At 42.5% G+C, this 18,405-nt stretch overlaps 2 non-coding genes and 1 pseudogene across 2 annotated transcripts; 2 read left to right on the top strand and 1 right to left on the bottom strand.

Moving 5' to 3' along the window:
• Positions 1–10,477: 10,477 nt before the first annotated feature.
• LOC125352113 lies at positions 10,478–10,663 on the top strand. Its single transcript, XR_007211117.1, has one exon. It is a non-coding gene; the product is annotated as a small nucleolar RNA SNORA81 (small nucleolar RNA).
• A 313-nt stretch (positions 10,664–10,976) lies between these two features.
• LOC125352090 lies at positions 10,977–11,107 on the top strand. Its single transcript, XR_007211098.1, has one exon. It is a non-coding gene; the product is annotated as a small nucleolar RNA SNORA63 (small nucleolar RNA).
• A 6,238-nt stretch (positions 11,108–17,345) lies between these two features.
• LOC125351117 lies at positions 17,346–18,095 on the bottom strand (annotated as a pseudogene).
• Positions 18,096–18,405: the final 310 nt, after the last annotated feature.

Raw genomic sequence — 18,405 nt, 5'->3', positions numbered from 1 at the left:
CCGCTCCATTCCAGCCATATTCAGAGCATCAGTTTCAGACAAGAGGCTAAGGACCCCTGTGTTCATTGTGTTTTCTGGCTATTCAAGGGTCACATGTTTTCAAAGAACCAACTGAGGTGTTTCCTGTTGATAGTGGTCAATACCCCGGTGCCTGGTCAAAACCAGTTGTGAGAGTTCTGTGTGTGAGTGTGTGTGTGTGTGTGTGTGCAGACACGCTTCAGTACTGGGGCTTGAACTCAGGGCCTGAGTACCATCTCTTAGCTGCTTTTGCTCAAGGCTAGCGCTCTACCCCTTGAGCCACAGCTCCACCAGCTTTTGGCTGGTTAGTTGGAGCTAAGAGTTTCACAGACTTTCCTGTGCAGATCTGGACAGATGTTCAGATCTCAGCCTGAGTAGCTAGGATTTCAGATGTGAGCCACTGCCCCCAGCTTCCACTTGTGAGTTTTTAGCAGAATGCAGTGCATTGCTCATCACACAGATGATTGTGGGGAGGGTTAGCTGAGCTGGGGAGGTGGTCAGAAACTTTAAAGCTCTAGTGGCCTCAACTTCCTGGGCCAAGGCCTGGTCTTTATGTGTGAGGATCATGAAAAGAATGGAGAGAGGGAATGGAGAAGAAAGAGAGAATGAGAAAGGAAACAGGAAGAAAGGAAATAAATCACACTCAGAGAACTGCTCTCCTTTCCTTCATCTTCCGCACTTTCTCCATCTTCAAAGGTTTCCATGGAGATAAATTGATTTGATCTGTAGTAAGATGTAGCAGGCAGTGTCTATTCTCACAAACTACCTCTGTCCCCATCTCCAGGAGATGACATCTTCGTCTCCCTGTTCCTTTTCCAGCTGCAAAATCCTATCATTGTAGCTAAGGAGAAATGACCATATAATGTTCAATAGTCTAGTCCATCTTGTGCTTCTAAGAAAAGAGTTATTGTTTCCAGTGCTCTTAGGCATACTGACATCACTCCTTATCACCTTTCCTCCTTCCCTGACTAATTGTCTCCTCTTTAATACTCTCATTCCTCTCTCCTTGGCTAGCAAAAACAGATAAACATGCCAGAATAGCTCTTTTCCTTCTCCAGCCAATCAGGTATCAATCAGTCCTACATATGGAACATCTATTATGCTGTATGATGGACAGGACCAGACGTAGCAGCTACCATCTCAGATAACAAGTGACTGATCTGTGCCTGCTAATCTATTAGCCATTGCACAAATAGCATTTAGGCCTCACAACAACTTTATAAGGGCATTAGCCTCCTGTAAAGGAGGCTCTGTAAAGGACCAAACTATATCATAAAAATCTAGGTAGATTCCAGCCTTTGGGAAGTAATTTGCATGTATGTAGAAAAGCACTGTGGAGGTAAGCTCCACACCCCTGTGGACGGCCTGTCAGCCTGGCCTCAGACAGAACAGAGTAAGATAAAGACCCCTCCTTGGGCCATGACCACCTGCACTGGAGCCTCCTCAGCTCCCAGTGTCACAGGTGAGGGTAGGCATTCCTGGGGTTCCACAGGACCCCAAGTCTAGCCTAAATGAGCACCTCTCAAACTTTAGCAGAATCACCTAGGGAAAGAAGTGATGTTTCAAATAGTATAGATTCCTTCTTCTCATCTTGTTTTTCAGAGTTTCTGACTGAGCAGCCCAAGACCTCAGACTTGCATTTTTGATACAAGATGAGGAATATGGATGCTGCCAGTCCAGAGGCATTCTTCAGCTTCTGAGATGGCACATCACAGTGTGATTGTGGTATCACTGAAAGATATTTTGTCTTTGCCCACATGCCCTGGCATATAAATTCAAAAACCTTTGGAATTTCCTGACTGGGTGATAGGTGGGAGTGTCTGTTCAAATCAGAGACTCTTGGACTCGAGGTAGCTTCAGAGAGGGAGCCACCACAGGAAATGGCAAGCTTTGGCTAAAAACTTGAAATGTCTGCCTCAATTAACTAGCCCTAAGTGAAAAAGCTAAGAGAGCATGAGGCCCTGAGCTCAAGTCCCAGTTCTGAAACACACACACACACACACACACACACACACACATACACACAGAGCGCAATACCATATTCCTAGAGGAATTGCAAAGATTCAAACTACCATTAAGGACTGACAAGGGTGATCATTCCCACCATATCCATTCACCTCATCAACCTGTCCTTCGTGGACAATAATTGGGTTCTAGAGAATAAATGATTACAGGTGATCATAAGCTTAATCTAATTCAGCTGCTGTGCTTCTTGTACTCATCTGGCAAATGTCTTTTCCCCCATGCTAATTAGCAGGCAATGATGGAAACTGTTTTCTTTCAGCTGGCAAGACAAGCAGCACACCTTCACTGTCCTAGCTCAGCGGTCCAGAAGCCCTCCTATCCGTGCCAAGATCAGTTCATGGGGATCTTGGTGGACTTTTTCTTCTCCAGATATTGTACTAGTTAATGACATGCTGATTGGACCTAATAAGCAAGAAGTGACAACTACTCTAGACAATCTAATGATGGCCTTCTTTTGGGGGGCAGGGGTGGGATAGTAATGAGAGCTCAACTCAGGGAACTCTCCTGCTTAAGCAATACCTCTCAACTCTTTTGGGTTTAATTATACTTTGAGTAACATTTCACATGTATGCCCAGGCCCACCTGGACAGACTACGATCCTCCTACTTGAACTTCTCACAGAGCTGAGCTTTCCAGTGTGCACTGCCACACCCAACTGTTTGATTGGTTGAGATAGTATCTCACTGTTTCCTCAGGATGGTCTCAAACCATGATCCTTTTGTTCTTTGACTCCTGAGTAGTAGGGATTATAGGTATGAGCCACCAGGCCCATCTGATGATGGTCTTCGTTGTGCAGAGCCCCAGGATGAGGCAGGATATCACATGACAACAGACAGAATGTAATGTGCATCTGCATGCTTCCTCTAGGTCTTTGTCTTCCCATAAAGACAGCAGTATTTAATCATGAGAGTCCCACCCTAATAAACTTAGCTAGTCCAAATCACCTCCCAAAGCCCCAATTTTGCACACCAATAATAACCATCCTTTTAATACCTCAAAATAGGGATTAAATTTCAACACATTCTCAAATCATAGCCAAGCCACAGCAATACTAGTGAAGAGAAATCATCTTAAAAGACAAAAACTTCAAACAGCACAAATGGTCATTCGCTTTACCTGGAAGGTGAAATGAGCAAGATGTGTCATTATATAGGTGGCCAATTGTTTGACTGAATGGCCAAGGACTTTGAAGGAACAAGACTGAAAAATCAGTGACAAGGACATTTGGAGAAAAGATATGTGACTAGATCTCCAGATGAGCAAACATGTGGGGCTTCTGGGCACCAATGACTCACACTTGTAATCCTAGCTACTCAGGAGACTTGAGATTTGAGGATTGAGGTTACAAGCCAGCATGGGCAGGAAGTCCATTACTCTATCATCAATTAACCGGGGGGGGGGGGTGGCGCGGAAGCTGGAAGTGGAGCTGTAACTCAAGTGATAGACCACTAGCCTTGTGCAGAAAACTGTGGCTATCCATCAGGTTCCTTCTTCAGGTACCCCATCCTTACCCAGTAGTTCATGAGCAGAGTAGCCCTGGTGGAAAGGCTGAAGCTAGGCATGGCTCAACAACATGGACTCCAATCTGAAATTGGCAGAATGCCCAATCTGTCAGCTGCCAAGGCCAACGCTGATGTGATGCCATTCCCCAGGATGGTCAGCCAGCTGCTGAATGGCAGACTGATTGCACTGAACTGCTTCCCTTAGGGGTTTTACTGAATACACGTTCCCGATGTGAATTTACCTTTCCTGTGCACAATGCTTACGCTGAAACTATAACCCAAGGCATAAAAAATGCCTTAGATTCTGTCAAGCAGTTCCACAAGGCATGGCTTCTGACCAAGGAACTCACTGCACAGCAAAGAAAGGACAGCCATAGCCTATAATCACAAACCCACTGGTCTTATGGGTCCTGCCAACAACTGGCTTTATAAATGGCTGAAGAGATGTATTGAATCGAAGCTCCTTTCTACAATTGCTTAAGGATAATAACAAATAAAATGGTTGAAGATTTTTTAAAAATATGACCTTCTATGGATTCAGTGAGCGCACCAGCTAAGTGATAATAGCTTGCAAGGCTGGGGCCAGACTCTCCAGAAGGAGAATCTGAATCAGTAACCAATGTGTGATGGCTTTGTTTTGGGGTTTTGCACATAGCCCTTATTTACGGGCTCAGGAATCAAGGGCTGGAAATGGAAGAAGTACTTCTCACCATTACCCTTAGTAACCAACTAGCAACATTGCTATTTCCCATCACTGTGACCTTATAGTCTGCTAACTTACAGGTATTAATTCCAAAGGAAGAATGTTTCTACCTACACAAGATTTCCACTTGCCACTTTGGGCTTTCCATGCCTCTCCCTAAGAGCAAAGGAGGGGCTTACAGTGCTGACTAGAGAGAATGAGCCTGACACTAAGGGGAAATTGGAGCTGCTCCCCAATAGACGTAAGCAAGAGTATGTCTGGAAAATGGAAGAGTGTTTAGTAATACTGTAGTAATACCATAGTAGGTACTACTTGATTTATTCTACAAATTTAATCCCTAACCTCTAGGCACCATGTGGCCCAGTTATGTTGACATATAAAATTAAACTTCAAAAATCCATCTCTTATCTGGAATGTAGCTTAGTGGTAGAGTGCTTGCCTAGCATGCACGAGGCCCTGGGTTTGATTCCTCAGCATCACATAAACAGAAAAGGCTGGAAGTGGCGCTGTGATTCAAGTGGTAAAGTGCGAGCCTTGAGCAAAGAGAAGCTAGGAACAGTGCCCAGGTTCTGAGTCCATGCCCCAGGACTGGCAGAAAAAAAAAATCCATCTCTTGTCAACTTGATATCAAGATATATCTTCTCAAATCACACTTTAATCTCTACATAAAGACAATAATAAACCATATTTTTATATGACCTAATACAAATACCCTCTGTACAACTGTAAAGCCACTGTTTTCCAAATTTGTTTACTCTTTTTTTGATATATCATAACTTAACTACTATGAATATAAAGTTAACAATACTTGAATAATATATAGTCAATGTATCTTAGATAAAGATATGTTAAAGTAATAAGAAAAAGGATGAAAACAAAACAATTTGATGTATACAATCACATATATGTACTCAGTCATAACAAAGGAAAAAGAAACTACATGTGACAGTGCTCATTTTTGCTATATCTTCTATGAAGCTTATTTACAACTTCCCTCTTTCATGGCCCATGTCTTATTCCTTTGTCTTAAGCAAACATCTCAGCTAGTCATGATTCTGTATCTGGTGAAGTAACACAAATCTTCATTTCTGAGTTATTGCATTATAGTTTTCCATTGGCTTTTACTATACAGAATTAGTAGTATTGTAATATTACTGATAGTAATACCATACTATTAATAATATACTGTTAATATTATACATTATTAGAAGTTACATACCAGAAAACAACTAACTTTTGTATATTAATTTCAAATCCTGAAATTATGCTATAACCATTATTTGATTTTGTTTGATGGTGTTCTTGATTATTTGGAGCTTCTACTTAAGGAATTGTGTTATACATTAATGAAGGCAATTTTACTTCTTTCTTCTCAATGTCTTATTTTCTTTTCTTGTCTTATTGCATTAGCTACAACTTCCTATGCCACACTGAAGAGGAGTGATGTGTTAGGACCTCCTTGCTTTGTTCTCAGTCTTAGGAGAAAAGCACCTGGTTTTTAAGTGAAAGGTAGAGTTTTTGTAGGTGCTAAGAAAGTTTCCTCCTCCTCTTAGTTTGCTGAGTGTTTTTGCCACAAACAGATAGATGTTGGATTTTGTCAAGTGCTTTTCTCACACCTCTGTTCCTTAAAGTTGTTGGGTATAATAACCCTCCTGTAAAATAACTTGGGCCTGATGACTTGTGGATTAAGGTAAAAGGTTATATTTTCTTTTAATTTCTTCTACTTCATTGAGGTTTTCAAATCGATTGCACCAAGTACTCTAGTACAATCACTTCATCTTTTTCATAAAAATGTGTTTACTTCCCCTTGATCTGTATGTGTGCTTCTCTTTTGCTTAGTTTAGTTTACCCAGCTCTTCTATTGTGGCATTTTCCAACTCTATTAGGTAGTATACCCATTTCTACTTCCTAATTCATGATATTTTTTTTTTTTAAAATTGTGCCAGTGGGCATGGGGGGCTTGAAGTCTGGGCCTGGGTGCTGTCCCTGAGCTTTTGTGCTCAAGGTTTGTGCTTGCCCACTAAACCACAGCTCCACTTCTACCTTTTTGGTGGTTAATTGGAGTTAAGATTCCCATGGACTGCCCAGCCTGGGCTGGCTTTGAACTGTGGTCCTCAGGTCTCAGCCTCTTGAGTAGCTGGGACTACCCAGCTTGAGCCCCCAGCGCCAGGCTCGAATTTCTTATTTTATCCTAATTCCTTCTGCTTTCCTTTATTATTTTTTCCTAAAGTTTTGGTCTCCCACCCCTCCCCTGCCCCCTTCCCTGTACCCTTCCCCTGCCCCCTCCCTACCCCCCACCATGCCCTCCTCTCTAGTCCCCTTCCCTGTTTTCCCCTCCCTTGCCCCCTCCCCTATCCTCCCTCCCCTGTCCCCCCCCCCCCCGTCCCCTGTCCCCCTCCTCTCCAGCCCCTCCCTCCCCTGTTCTCCTCCCCTTCCCCCGCCCTCCCCCCCGCCCCCCGCAATCCGGGCCAATGGCTCCGCAAACTCTCGGCTCCGGATTGGCCCACTTCCCGGTTCTGACCTGGACGGTGGCCAGAGGAGGACAAAAAGGCTTCCGTAGCGAGCCCAGTGGCGGTGACCGAGGGGAGCGAGAGCTGGGCTCCCCACACTGGACGCGGGGCGGAACCCACAGCAAGCTCGCTGTCCCGGGAGGAGACTGGGGGTTGAGAGCCAGCGGGCGAGGCCAGGCGGGGACAGGTGCGGAGTGGCCCAGGGCTGAGGGGACAGGGAGGGAGTCTGCGTGCTGGAGTTCCACTGCCAACTGTCCTCTCCCGCCAGCCCACCCATCCCCGGCCCCACACCCCTACCCCTACCGCTCCCCGCCCCTCCCCGCTCCAGCCCGCCCCTCCCCTATCCCCCACACCCCACACCCTGCCTGTCCCCCTGACCCCAACCCCACCCCTGCCCCATCTCACCACCACCACCAACCCACCCCAGAGCAGCTGTCCCAGCTCCCCCTGCCCCTCCCATCTCTGTAAAGAAGAGTTCTCCCATCTCCCCCATCAACTCATCCACTGCTAATTTTGATCCATGGACGGATGGACTCACTTTATTCAATGAACTGCAACCCATCAACTTTTCGTTTGTCTCTCCCTTGTCCCGGCTTGGGGCCGTGGAAATCTGCTCAAGCCAGCAGTCGCCGTATCTTTTCACATAAGCCCTTCCTTGCAGGCCCAAAGCGCCCCAGGCTCATCTCCTGCTTTCTCTCCTTCTGCCTTCAGTGCAGCCCACCTCGGGCTGCCCTGGCCTTGGAAAGTGAGGACCATTGACTTCTCGGCCCTCAGGTATTGGCTAGGGGCTGCCGCCGGTGCCCTGTTTCACCAGACACTTCAGGTAGCTTATGACAGTATAAAGTGGTCTTTTCTTACCCTCCCTTATTGTCCATGCGCAGGTGGAGTTTTATTTTAAATTAAATAAGACCTTGTTTTGGAGATATGGCTCTCAGCTCTTATGCAACAAGAGATTGAAGCTTTCTTTCTTTCAAAGTATTTGTAGTAACTGTCAGGTTTAGATGCAGGGTGCCCCAAGTCAAGTTGAGAATGTTGGTATACTTCTGTTGCTTACCCTATTTTTCAAGCTCACTGGTATATTAACTATGAAATAAGGCTTGTTCTAACAAAAACCATTACTTTTGTTAAGGCTATGTAAGCGACGGTTTCCTGTTGGAAGGTATTTTTTTAGATGCATCATCAAGTACATGTCGGAACGATTTGCTTATTATTTCATTCTTTGCACATCTTCTACATAGAATAATAATGTCAAAAATGTCTTTTGATTTTAAAAAATTACCTACTTGGTGTTTCCAGAATGCTATCTCAAACTTCAAAAGATACAAAAGTTAACAAATTAAGATGGTTAAAGGGATTTTTATCTTGAGGCATTTTGATGAATCTACATTGCAAGCTTTGAAGTGATTCTGTGTTGTACTATATAAAAACTAAAGACCAAGATATCAAACCAAGTATGAGCAATGCACCAGCTAGCCATGTGCTTTGAAGTCAGTTGTTGGGGTTTATACATTTCTATAATACAACATTGTAGACTTTTGGCTTTTAGATCCAAAGCTAATTCCAGCATTCAACAACATATAGGAATTGCTTGTCATATTTTCATTGTAGAGTTGGTGCTCTAAGTGCAAAAAAATTCCAGACTGAGGCACACCTATTATTGTGATGTAGGAAAATTCCATTGTGTTAAATAGAACATACCATTGTAGTCTCCCTTATTGGGAATAATTCGTACAGGTTTAGGCAAGTTATAGCAGAGCATCACAAGGCCCAATAGCTATACCCTTATGAACACATAAGATGATGCTAAGTGAAATGAACTGCATGTTATGGAAACAATTGTTTTATCACAGTTGTAACTACTTTCAATGTCCCATGTGTATCTGTAGCTTCTATTATTGATGATGTTCTTTTTTTTTTTTTTTTTTTGGCCAGTCCTGGGGCTTGGACTCTGGGCCTGAGCACTGTTCCTGGCTTCTTTTTGCTCAAGGCTAGCACTCTGCCACTTGAGCCACAGCGCCACTTCTGGCCATTTTCTGTATATGTGGTGCTGGGGAATTGAACCCAGGGCCTCATGTATATGAGGCAGGCACTCTTGCCACTAGGCCATATCCCCAGCCCTTGATGATGTTCTTGTATCACCTTCCTGTGGTTGTACCTACACTATCTCTGTAATCTTATCTGAGTATATTGGAAACCGTGTATACTGGTATTGGAAGTAGGAAATTGAAAGGGAATACCAAATTTGAGAGACACAGGGTTAAAAAAAAGACAAACTACAAAAGCAATACTCGCAAAACTGTTTGGTATAAGTGAACTGAACACCTGGGGGAGGGGGGAAGGGAAAGGGGGAGGAGTGAGGGGGGTATGAGGGACAAGGTAACAAACAGTACAAGAAATGTATCCAATGCCTAACGTATGAAACTGTAACCTCTCTGTACATCAGTTTGATAATAAAAATTTGAAAAAAATAAAAGAACATACCATCGTAAATCTTGCTGTGTTTCTCCTAGGGCATTTTAAGACCAGTGATATTTAGGACATGCAAGAGAAGTTAATTAATCTAAGTATGTCAGTGGCTATTCATGAATATCTAGTAGTGATAAGGCTATTTTTGCAGAACAGTTTTAGGTTTACAGAAAATAAGACAATACAGAGCTCCCATACATCTTGCAGCAATTTTCCCTATTATCAAAGTATTATATCAGTATAGTAAATTTATAGCAATTGCACGATTGATAATATGATATAATTAAAATGACCATACCCACACCAATGCACTGTTATGAACTACAGTGCAGAATTTATTTTGGTTTCCTTAGTTTACCTAATGTACTTTTTCTACTATGGATCCCATCCAAGATACCACACAATACCTGCCTGTCATTTCTCCTTAGACATTGCTGACCGTTTCACATAAATTCTTTGTTTTGGATGACCTTGGCAATTTAGAATGTTGGTCAAGTATTTGAAAATTCTATTCAAATTTTCACAATATTAAACTGAAATTTGGGGCTTTAGGGCAGAATACCATGGGTGTAGCCTGTCACTCCTGTCACATCGTGTCAAGAGTTATGGCTTGATATTGACACTGATGGCTTACTTGGGTGAAGTAGTGTACCTCAGGTTTCTCCACGGGAGGTGACTGCCAGCCTGCTAGGCTGGAAGGAAACCGCAGGGTACAACTCACATTTAACTAAAATATCTTTACAGAATGAATCCAGTTGTTTGTTTTGGATGAAACAGATACAAATGTTGACTCTGTGAGTGTCACTAGAAATAAAACAGGTGTTTAGGTGTGCATAGGACTTCTCTCTAGCTGGCAGGTTGGGTTCCTAGATACAATGTAGCTACGAAGTGCTGTATTGTCCTTTCCCCCTGCTGAGAGCAAGTGGTTCCACAATCTCTGTCTTGCTCAGTTCTGTAGTAAGACAGGGACGCTTGGTCTCAAACATCATTTCTCCAGTGGTGTTAGGAAAACTGTGACATCTGCTTAATTGATTTGTCCACATAATTAGTCATTAGCCCGTTTTAAAAAAAAAAAAAGACTGTGTTGTTTCCTGCTTCAGTGTTCATCAATATGTAGGACATTATCAAGAGGAACAAGAGAGAGACGTTTCAAATTCTGCCAAAGAAACAGAGTTAATGTACAGTCATTTTGAGAAAAAGTTGATAGCTTTTTCATTAGCACACATAAAAGTTATAGCCATAGATTTTTGTTTATTTTCTTCTTTAAGCTCTGAGCCAAAATTGCAGAAGCTATTTTTCTTGGTGTTTGTAGTATTTGTAGTAAGACATAGCAGAGAAAACACAAGAAGAAAATAATGCATGATGCCAGACAGAAAAAAATCTAATAGGAACCAGTTTTAAGTCCCTGGTTCTTTGTTCTAGGTTTCCGTACAATAATGTCTGTAACTTAGGCATAATTAATGGAATAAAGGGTCTTCTTAATGGTAGGGAATGAGAGTTTGAAATCAAATGGCTTTTATCCCAGTTCTGATAGCAATCCACACTTTCCTCTCTGAAATACTGTAAGGAAGTGTTTTGTCTGCTCTTTGTGACAAGTGAGAGACTGAAGAGTTAGGCAAAAGGTATGCAATACCAGCTTCTAGAAAATGTATGCTAGGGATTTATTGCAGTGTCTGGTCTAATAAGAGCTCCTCTCCCCTAGTATTGCTAATTAACATGTTGTTTCTATGTAGGTACTTCCTGAATAAACAGAGGCAGGATCTTGTTACAACAGAGCTGTGAAGTGCTGTGTTGTCTTTGTCCTGCTCAAAATAAACCTGTTACCTTCCAGGCCCTGCCTGCCATGTGCCTGGCTGCAGGCAGGGATGCTTGGTCTCAGACACATCTATCAACCGAAGCACTAGTGACTAGTGACTCTTGAAATTTAGGGCTTGGGAGCTAGGGCTGGCAGCTCACATCTGTAATCCTAGCTACGAAGGAGGCTGAGGTGGGAGGAATAAACCGCTAAAAGCCAGAAGTGGATCTGTGGCTCAAGTGGTGGAGCAATAAAGATGAGCAAGAGTATGAGATCCTGAGTTCAAGCCTCAGTACTAACACACACACACACACACACACACACACACACACACACACAGAGGAAATTAGCACTTGTTAATATTTTACAGGTTGAAGAAAATAAAGTATAGGAAGTAAATAACAAATTATAATTTTATTTTCCTGACATTGCTAAATATTTTAATTCCTTATTTAATTAAAACCTTTTTCCACCAAAGGTTGGTTTGTGGAGAAATTCATATTTTGTGCCATACAAGAATGTGCTGGAGTTACTTTTAGAATCAGAATATGCATATGTACTCCTATCACAGGTTCTTGACTTTCACATCTCTCATTATACACTACAATCTGCTATTACTTGGGAAAATTGAATTCTCATTTGAGTATCTGTGATCTGCCTTGAATTTACTGTGTTTATTCTAATGAAGTAAATCATGCGCTGGTTTTGAAAGCAGGTTTTTTGTTGTTGCTGTTAGCCATGCAGCCTTGAAAATCAAGCAAATGAATCAGGAAAATAATCGCTTGGCCTTGTAAAACAATAGTATTTATGTAAATTGTACTGAAAAAAAGTTGTGATTGGTCAGTACACAATGTGACAACAAATGTGAAAAGTAGCCTGGATTTTGTGCTAGAGAGTATTGGTGTTCAAAGAAAAAATCAATAATTGTGTTGGGTCTGATTGTTTTTCACTTATATGAGTTTTTTTTTGAAAGTTTTGTTGCTTATGTCTTTTATTTCCTTCACAATTCCTTTACAATTAGAACTTTGTAAGTATTTTCTGCCATTTTACATTGGCCCTGACTTAGTCTAGTGAGAACTAAGTGGTAAAATATTTATTATTTATTTTAGCAAATAAATAGCCATTTGTGGCTGTCACTAAGTAAGCTGGATTGAGCTTTGCTACTAATGTAAAGATGACTTTGGTTTAGTACAGTAATTGATAGGAGAACATGATAAGGTTGTGGTCAGAGATATTATGGACCTGATCTAGGAACATTCATAACTGAAACAACATATTGTTTGTATAAAAACTGGCCAGGGCTGGGAATATGGCCTAGTGGCAAGAGAGCTTGCCTCCCTATACATGAAGCCCTGGGTTCAATTCCCCAGTACCACATATATGGAAAACGGCCAGAAGTGGCGCTGTGGCTCAAGTGGCAGAGTGCTAGCCTTGAGCAAAAGGAAGCCAGGGACAGTGCTCAGGCCCTGAGCCCAAGGCCCAGGAATGGCAAAAACAAAACAAAACAAACAAACAAAAAAACTGGCCAGATAAATATGAAGATATTTATGTTTCTCTTGTTCTGATTGACATTTTCAATGACCTTAGCAAGGACATTTCTAATCTGTTTTGGTAGAGTGGTGACGGTGAACATATTCCCATCATTTGTGTTGTAGCAGGAGCGATGGCCTGAGCAGGAAACAGTAATCAATATGGCTGCCTTGGTCCTGGACCGCAGCTGTGCAGTAGAACTTCCTGCAAAGCTGGAAGTGATCTCTATGTGTACTGTTCACAAGTCCTGACAGATTATAAGTGGGTATTAAAATGTAAATAATGCAGTAGAGCAAGTGAACCTTCTATTTTATCTCATTTTGTACTGTGACTGATGTATCAGACCGCGTAGTCCTAAATAAGAATTAGCATTCCAGGGCTGGGGATATGGCCTAGTGGCAAGAGTGCCTGCCTCATATACATGAGGCCCTGGGTTCGATTCCCCAGCACCACATATACAGAAAATGGCCAGAAGTGGCGCTGTGGCTCAAGTGGCAGAGTGCTAGCCTTGAGCAAAAGGAAGCCAGGGACAGTGCTCAGGCCCTGAGTTCAAGGCCCAGGACAAGCAAAAAAAAAAAAAAAAAAAGAATTAGCATTCCAGAATCTGCAAGTGCAGTCAACAGCTGCAAAATGGATTCATTCTCTAGCGTTACCGTTTCTTCCAGGCTGGCACCCACTCTTGCTTTGGCCTTTAATTTTACTTTTTCCCAAATCTAATTCTCTTCATTGCTTGATAAATTAAAAAATGCTCAAGATACCTGATTTTTTTAAATCTCATTTTGCAGTAAGATGAGCCTTGAATCCTTCTGTACTAACTTCAACATCAATCATTTTCTCTAGGTATTTCAGCAGTATCTACTGCTCCATGTAGAAGCACATTTTCTGTATAATTTTAGGAATATAGAGCCACTGATGATTGACAAGGGAGCTCACATTATTTAGCAGTTCATATAATACTCAATGGGTGAAAGTCTAATTTTCAAATTTCTCTTTTGTCTAGACATGGAGGTGGTGCATCGGTTTGGAAGGAAAGCTTGCGGCCATAGGATTCCTTGTGGCGTTGAGATTCCCTGCAGTTCTCCAATGGAATAAGATAAAGGTGGCTCATTTCCGTGAGTATGGCTTGCGAAGCTAAATAGGTGATCACAGTATGTGTTGTGCTTCTTTCCAGGAACTTCCAATCTTGTCTTAATGCTGGGAGCTATTTTGTTTTTGTTTTTGTGCTGATCCTGGAGTTTGAACTCAGGGCTGGGGCACTGTTCTTTGAGCTTCTTTTGCACAAGGCTAGCTAGCACTCTGCCACTTAAGCCACAGCTCCACTTCCAGCTTTGGGGTTAGTTAACTGGGGAAAAGAGTCTTACAGACTTTCCTGCCTGTGCTGGCTTTGAACCATGATCCTCAAATTTCAGCCTCCTTAGTAGCTAGGACTACAGGTGTAAGCCATCAGCACCTGGCTAAAAATGCAATCTTTTGATAGTAAATTAGCTTTAGTTCTGAGCTCCTGAGTGCAGAGTCACTGGCCTTATCCTCAGTTAAACTAACAGAGCCTGTGTCAATTATATTCTCTGTTAGGACTGTTTATTTAAAAAAAAAAAAAAAGAAAGAAAGAAAGAAAAAGTGGAGTCTATCCACGCAAGTTGGCTCAAGTGTGTAACCCTAGCTAGTTGGAAAATGGCCATGGGGGGCGGGGTATCATGGTTTGAGGCCAGCCTGAGCAAAAGTATTCATGAAACTCAATCTCAGTCAATGACTGAGCATGGTGATGTGTGCCTGTCAACCCGGCTACAGAGGGAAGCACAATGGCTGAGGTGTGGGAAATCACAGAAAATAGTGGCTCAAACCAGGATGGGCATAAACTGGACCCTACCTTAAAAATGGCCTCTGCAAAAAGGGTCTGAAGATATGGCTCAAGTGGTGAAGCACCTGCCAAGCAAGCCTGAGGCCCTGAGTTCAATCTCTAGTACTGCTAAAAAAAAAAAATAGATTAAATAATAATAACAATAATAAATGAAATGAGGTCTATAAAATTCTTTTTTTTTTTTTTGTTTTGTTTTGTTTTGGCCAGTCCTGGGCCTTGGACTCAGGGCCTGAGCACTGTCCCTGGCTTCTTCCCGCTCAAGGCTAGCACTCTGCCACTTGAGCCACAGCACCGCTTCTGGCCGTTTTCTGGATATGTGGTGCTGGGGAATCGAACCTAGGGCCTCGTGTATCCGAGGCAGGCACTCTTGCCACTAGGCTATATCCCCAGCCCTTAAGATGACTTTTAAGGAAAATATTTAAGTTGATTTTGTTTTGTATTATTCTTTGATCTGAAGAAATGATTTTATTAGTGCTCAGTGCGAACTGGAGCCTTGTGCTAAACACAAACAATGGTCATATGCTAGGGTTAAATCCTACAAATGTTGCTATATTATATGTAAATATTCAATAAATTACAATAAAGTATATTTTTCTTTAAAGTAGTTTCCTTTTTCCTTAAAGAATTGTTACTTTTTGCCATAACCCCCTATTTTCAAAGGAGGAAGGTGAAGCAGCATTCCATAAGTATAAATTCTATTCCAGTTGCAAAATTCCCTGTAAAGGTGACTTTTCTAAGGTTTCCATAGTTTCCAGATATCCGTTGCTTAGCAACACTACAAACATTCATCGGTGCAGATGTTCATAAACCCCATCTACCAATCACTGGCTTTAAAAAAAGAAAAAAGCATTTGAATGTAGCTTTCTCCCTCTTTTGCTGTGGCACTTTCTGGTCTACTTGAAGTAGCTATTAGCAATGAGGTTTTCTCTGTTAATGAACTAATAATGATCAATAAGGTTATTTTCCATAACAATTTGCTAATAACAGAAAGAGTGATCATGAATATGATTTAATTTTTTTTCTTATGTGCGTGCGGGTCCTGGGTCTTAAACTTAGGGCCTGGGTACTGTTCTGAACATTTTCGCTCAAGGCTAATGATTTACCACTTGATCCATGGCTCCAGCATTTTGGACTTCCCTATCTGGGCTACCTTTGAACTATGATCCTCAAACCTCAGCCTCTCTGAAATAGCTAAGATTATAGATATAAATCATGAGTGCTCAGCTTAAGATTTTTATGTTGTTTGTTTGTTTGCTTATTGTCAGGGCTTCATTTTGTAGCTCAAGCTAGGTTCAAATTTATAATTGCCTTGCCTCAACCTCCCTAATTCTGGGATTAAAGGGATACACAATATACTACCATGCCTGGCTATCTTTGTGTTCTTAGAGTTTATTTTTCTAAGCAGGAAGAATAAAGAATTCTCCTATGCTCTCTGTTCTCACACGTGCATAGCCTCATACCACCATGCTATATTTGTTAAAAATACCCACACTGACACATCATTATCATCCACATTCATAGTTAAAAAAATTACTTATTGCCAGTATAAAGGTGATGTACAAAGAGTTTACAATTACTGAGTCAGGTAATGAGTACATTTCCTTTCATACAGTGTCTTCCCTTCCCTCACTCCCAGTCTCTACCTCCCATCTCCACCCACAAATTGCATAGTTCACTTTCATCAATGTCCAGTGAGCTCCACTGCTACACTTTTCACTCTTTCCCTCAAATTCTGTGCCTTCACCCCCACCCTCCCAAAGATAGACACACAAATACACCATGCATAAAGAAAACAGAACCATCAACAAAATTAAAAGAGAGATATATCTTTTTCCATATTTTGGCATTGTTTATATATGTATATGTGCATATAAATACAAATTTATATAATTGTAAAGAGGCAGATAGGCATTGCATCTTTTTGTTTCTCCCCTGAGATTATCCTCTTTTGGTCTCACTGGATGTGACTGTCTAGAATCCTGTATAATTTATCATATCCCAGTGCATTTTAGATCTCATTTCCACATATCAAAGAGAACATGTGCCGTTTGTCTATCGGAGCTTGGCTTACCTCACTTAATATGATTTGTTCTAAGTCCATCCATTTCCCTGCAAATTACTAATATTATTCTTGCTAATGGCTGTTTAAAATTCCATTGTATATGGCTACCACATTTGTTTTTTCTATCTACTCATCTATTGTAGGCCATCTGGACTGTTTCTTATACTAATACATTCTGTTTGCTAAGAAGTCTGTTTGCTACAGACAAGACAGAATTTGCCAGAATTATGTGTACTGACTGTCAAACACATGCATAGATGAGCAGAGTTGTTTGCATTTAGGTAAAATATCAACAATCTTCTGTGTTTTCTGCAACTTTATTAAAATCTTTATAAAAATCAAGACTATTCCTTCTCATTCTCTAGTTCTTCAGCAGACATGCGAAATCTCTCCTCCCAGGTCTGTCCCCCACTGTGACCACTGCACCTCCTGCTTGCCGGAGAAGAGGGCCTCCTCATCTCCACACACTGCCACCTGTTTCTTTTTTTTTTTTCAAAATAGATTTTATTTCTTCCCCATATATATCTCGCAAAAAGTTTTCAAAGTAAATAGAAGCTTTACATTCAGAAGAGGAGTCTTTTAAGAACCGGCTTTAAATTGGTTTTAAGAATGATCAGATTTTGATAATAGAAGTTTGTACACTGTCAAGATCAACGAGCTCAAGTGAAGCTCGCTTTCCCCGGCCACCCAGCGCTCGCCCCGTGAGGAAACCTCGGGCGTCCTGCGTGTGCGCTGCACTTTTATGCATCCATGTTCCAGTTCCATCAAGAAACATGGTCTTGCAGATACATTTTATAAAAATGTTACAAATCCCTAAGTCATGGAATTGTCAACTACAGAGTATGCCCAGAAGTCACTGCTGCGCTCCCTGCATTTCTATTTGTCTTCGTCCTAGCCGTCTTTGGCTCTGAAATGCATTTTTCTGAATTCTCGCCTACTCATTGAAGGGCAAGATGAAGAAGCTGGTGGCAGGTCCTGCATAAGCTCAACATTCCCGAAGAACCGGCTCACTAGCATGGGCTGATTACTGTCTTCATCCAGAAACACGCTGTTGTCCATCTGCAGCAGCGGTGCCCGCGCTTCCTCCGCCTCGGCTGCGGCCCTGGCCTGCCTGCCTGGTCCGCCACAGGACTCCGCCGCTGCCACGCCAGCCCTGTCTTCAGTCTTTGCGTAGTGCGTGTCACTCGCTGCTCGGCCTGGGCTGGGGACAGGAGCCGCAGCTTCCAGCTTGGGGGGGGGGGGGGGGAGGGGGAAGGGGCGGCTGGGGACGCCGCGACCGCACACTGGCTCTCTCCAGGGGCCTCGGGGGCCACTTTAGGCAAAGCACCGTCACTGGTTTCTGCAACTCTGCCTTCACCAGATGTCCTTTGTCGTACTTGAACTTTTTGGAAGATCTTCTGTCCAGGGCCTTGTGCGACGGGGTAATCAGACATGCTGTCTTGGCAGACTTGGATCCAACGCGACGTCCAGGGCAGAGGCCAAGCTGGCTGCAGAGCAACTCCGGGCCCTCAGACGTGCTGAAGACCTCACTCCACCTGTGAGCTTCCTGCTCCTCATGAGTGCGCACCGCGTCGCCGTCCAGCCCCGGCCCCAACGCTTCCGGCCGGCCGAGCGCCGGCCCCGCGGACCCGAGGCCGCGCGCTGCCACCTGTTTCTTCAGAAACACCACACTCTGATTTACAGAGCTGTAATGCACTGACTGGGGCCAGGACCGGAGGTGGCAAGAAAAGCATGTATTTTGGGTGCAGAATTGAAGGGAGGACCCAAAAAAAAATTATTTATATATATATACACATATATGTGTGTGTGCACATATATGTATATGTATATATGTGTATATACATATGTATGTATATATACAGTGCCATATATAGATATATATGGAGAGAGAGAGCATCCAGCTCAGTGTACTATTTTAAAAATTAAAATTGGTACA

Source organism: Perognathus longimembris, chromosome 5, assembly GCF_023159225.1.
Source record: "Perognathus longimembris pacificus isolate PPM17 chromosome 5, ASM2315922v1, whole genome shotgun sequence".
NCBI classification, from domain to species: domain Eukaryota; kingdom Metazoa; phylum Chordata; class Mammalia; order Rodentia; family Heteromyidae; genus Perognathus; species Perognathus longimembris.
The sequence above is the reverse complement of the archived record's forward strand: the minus strand, read 5'-3'. Positions and strand labels throughout refer to the sequence as shown.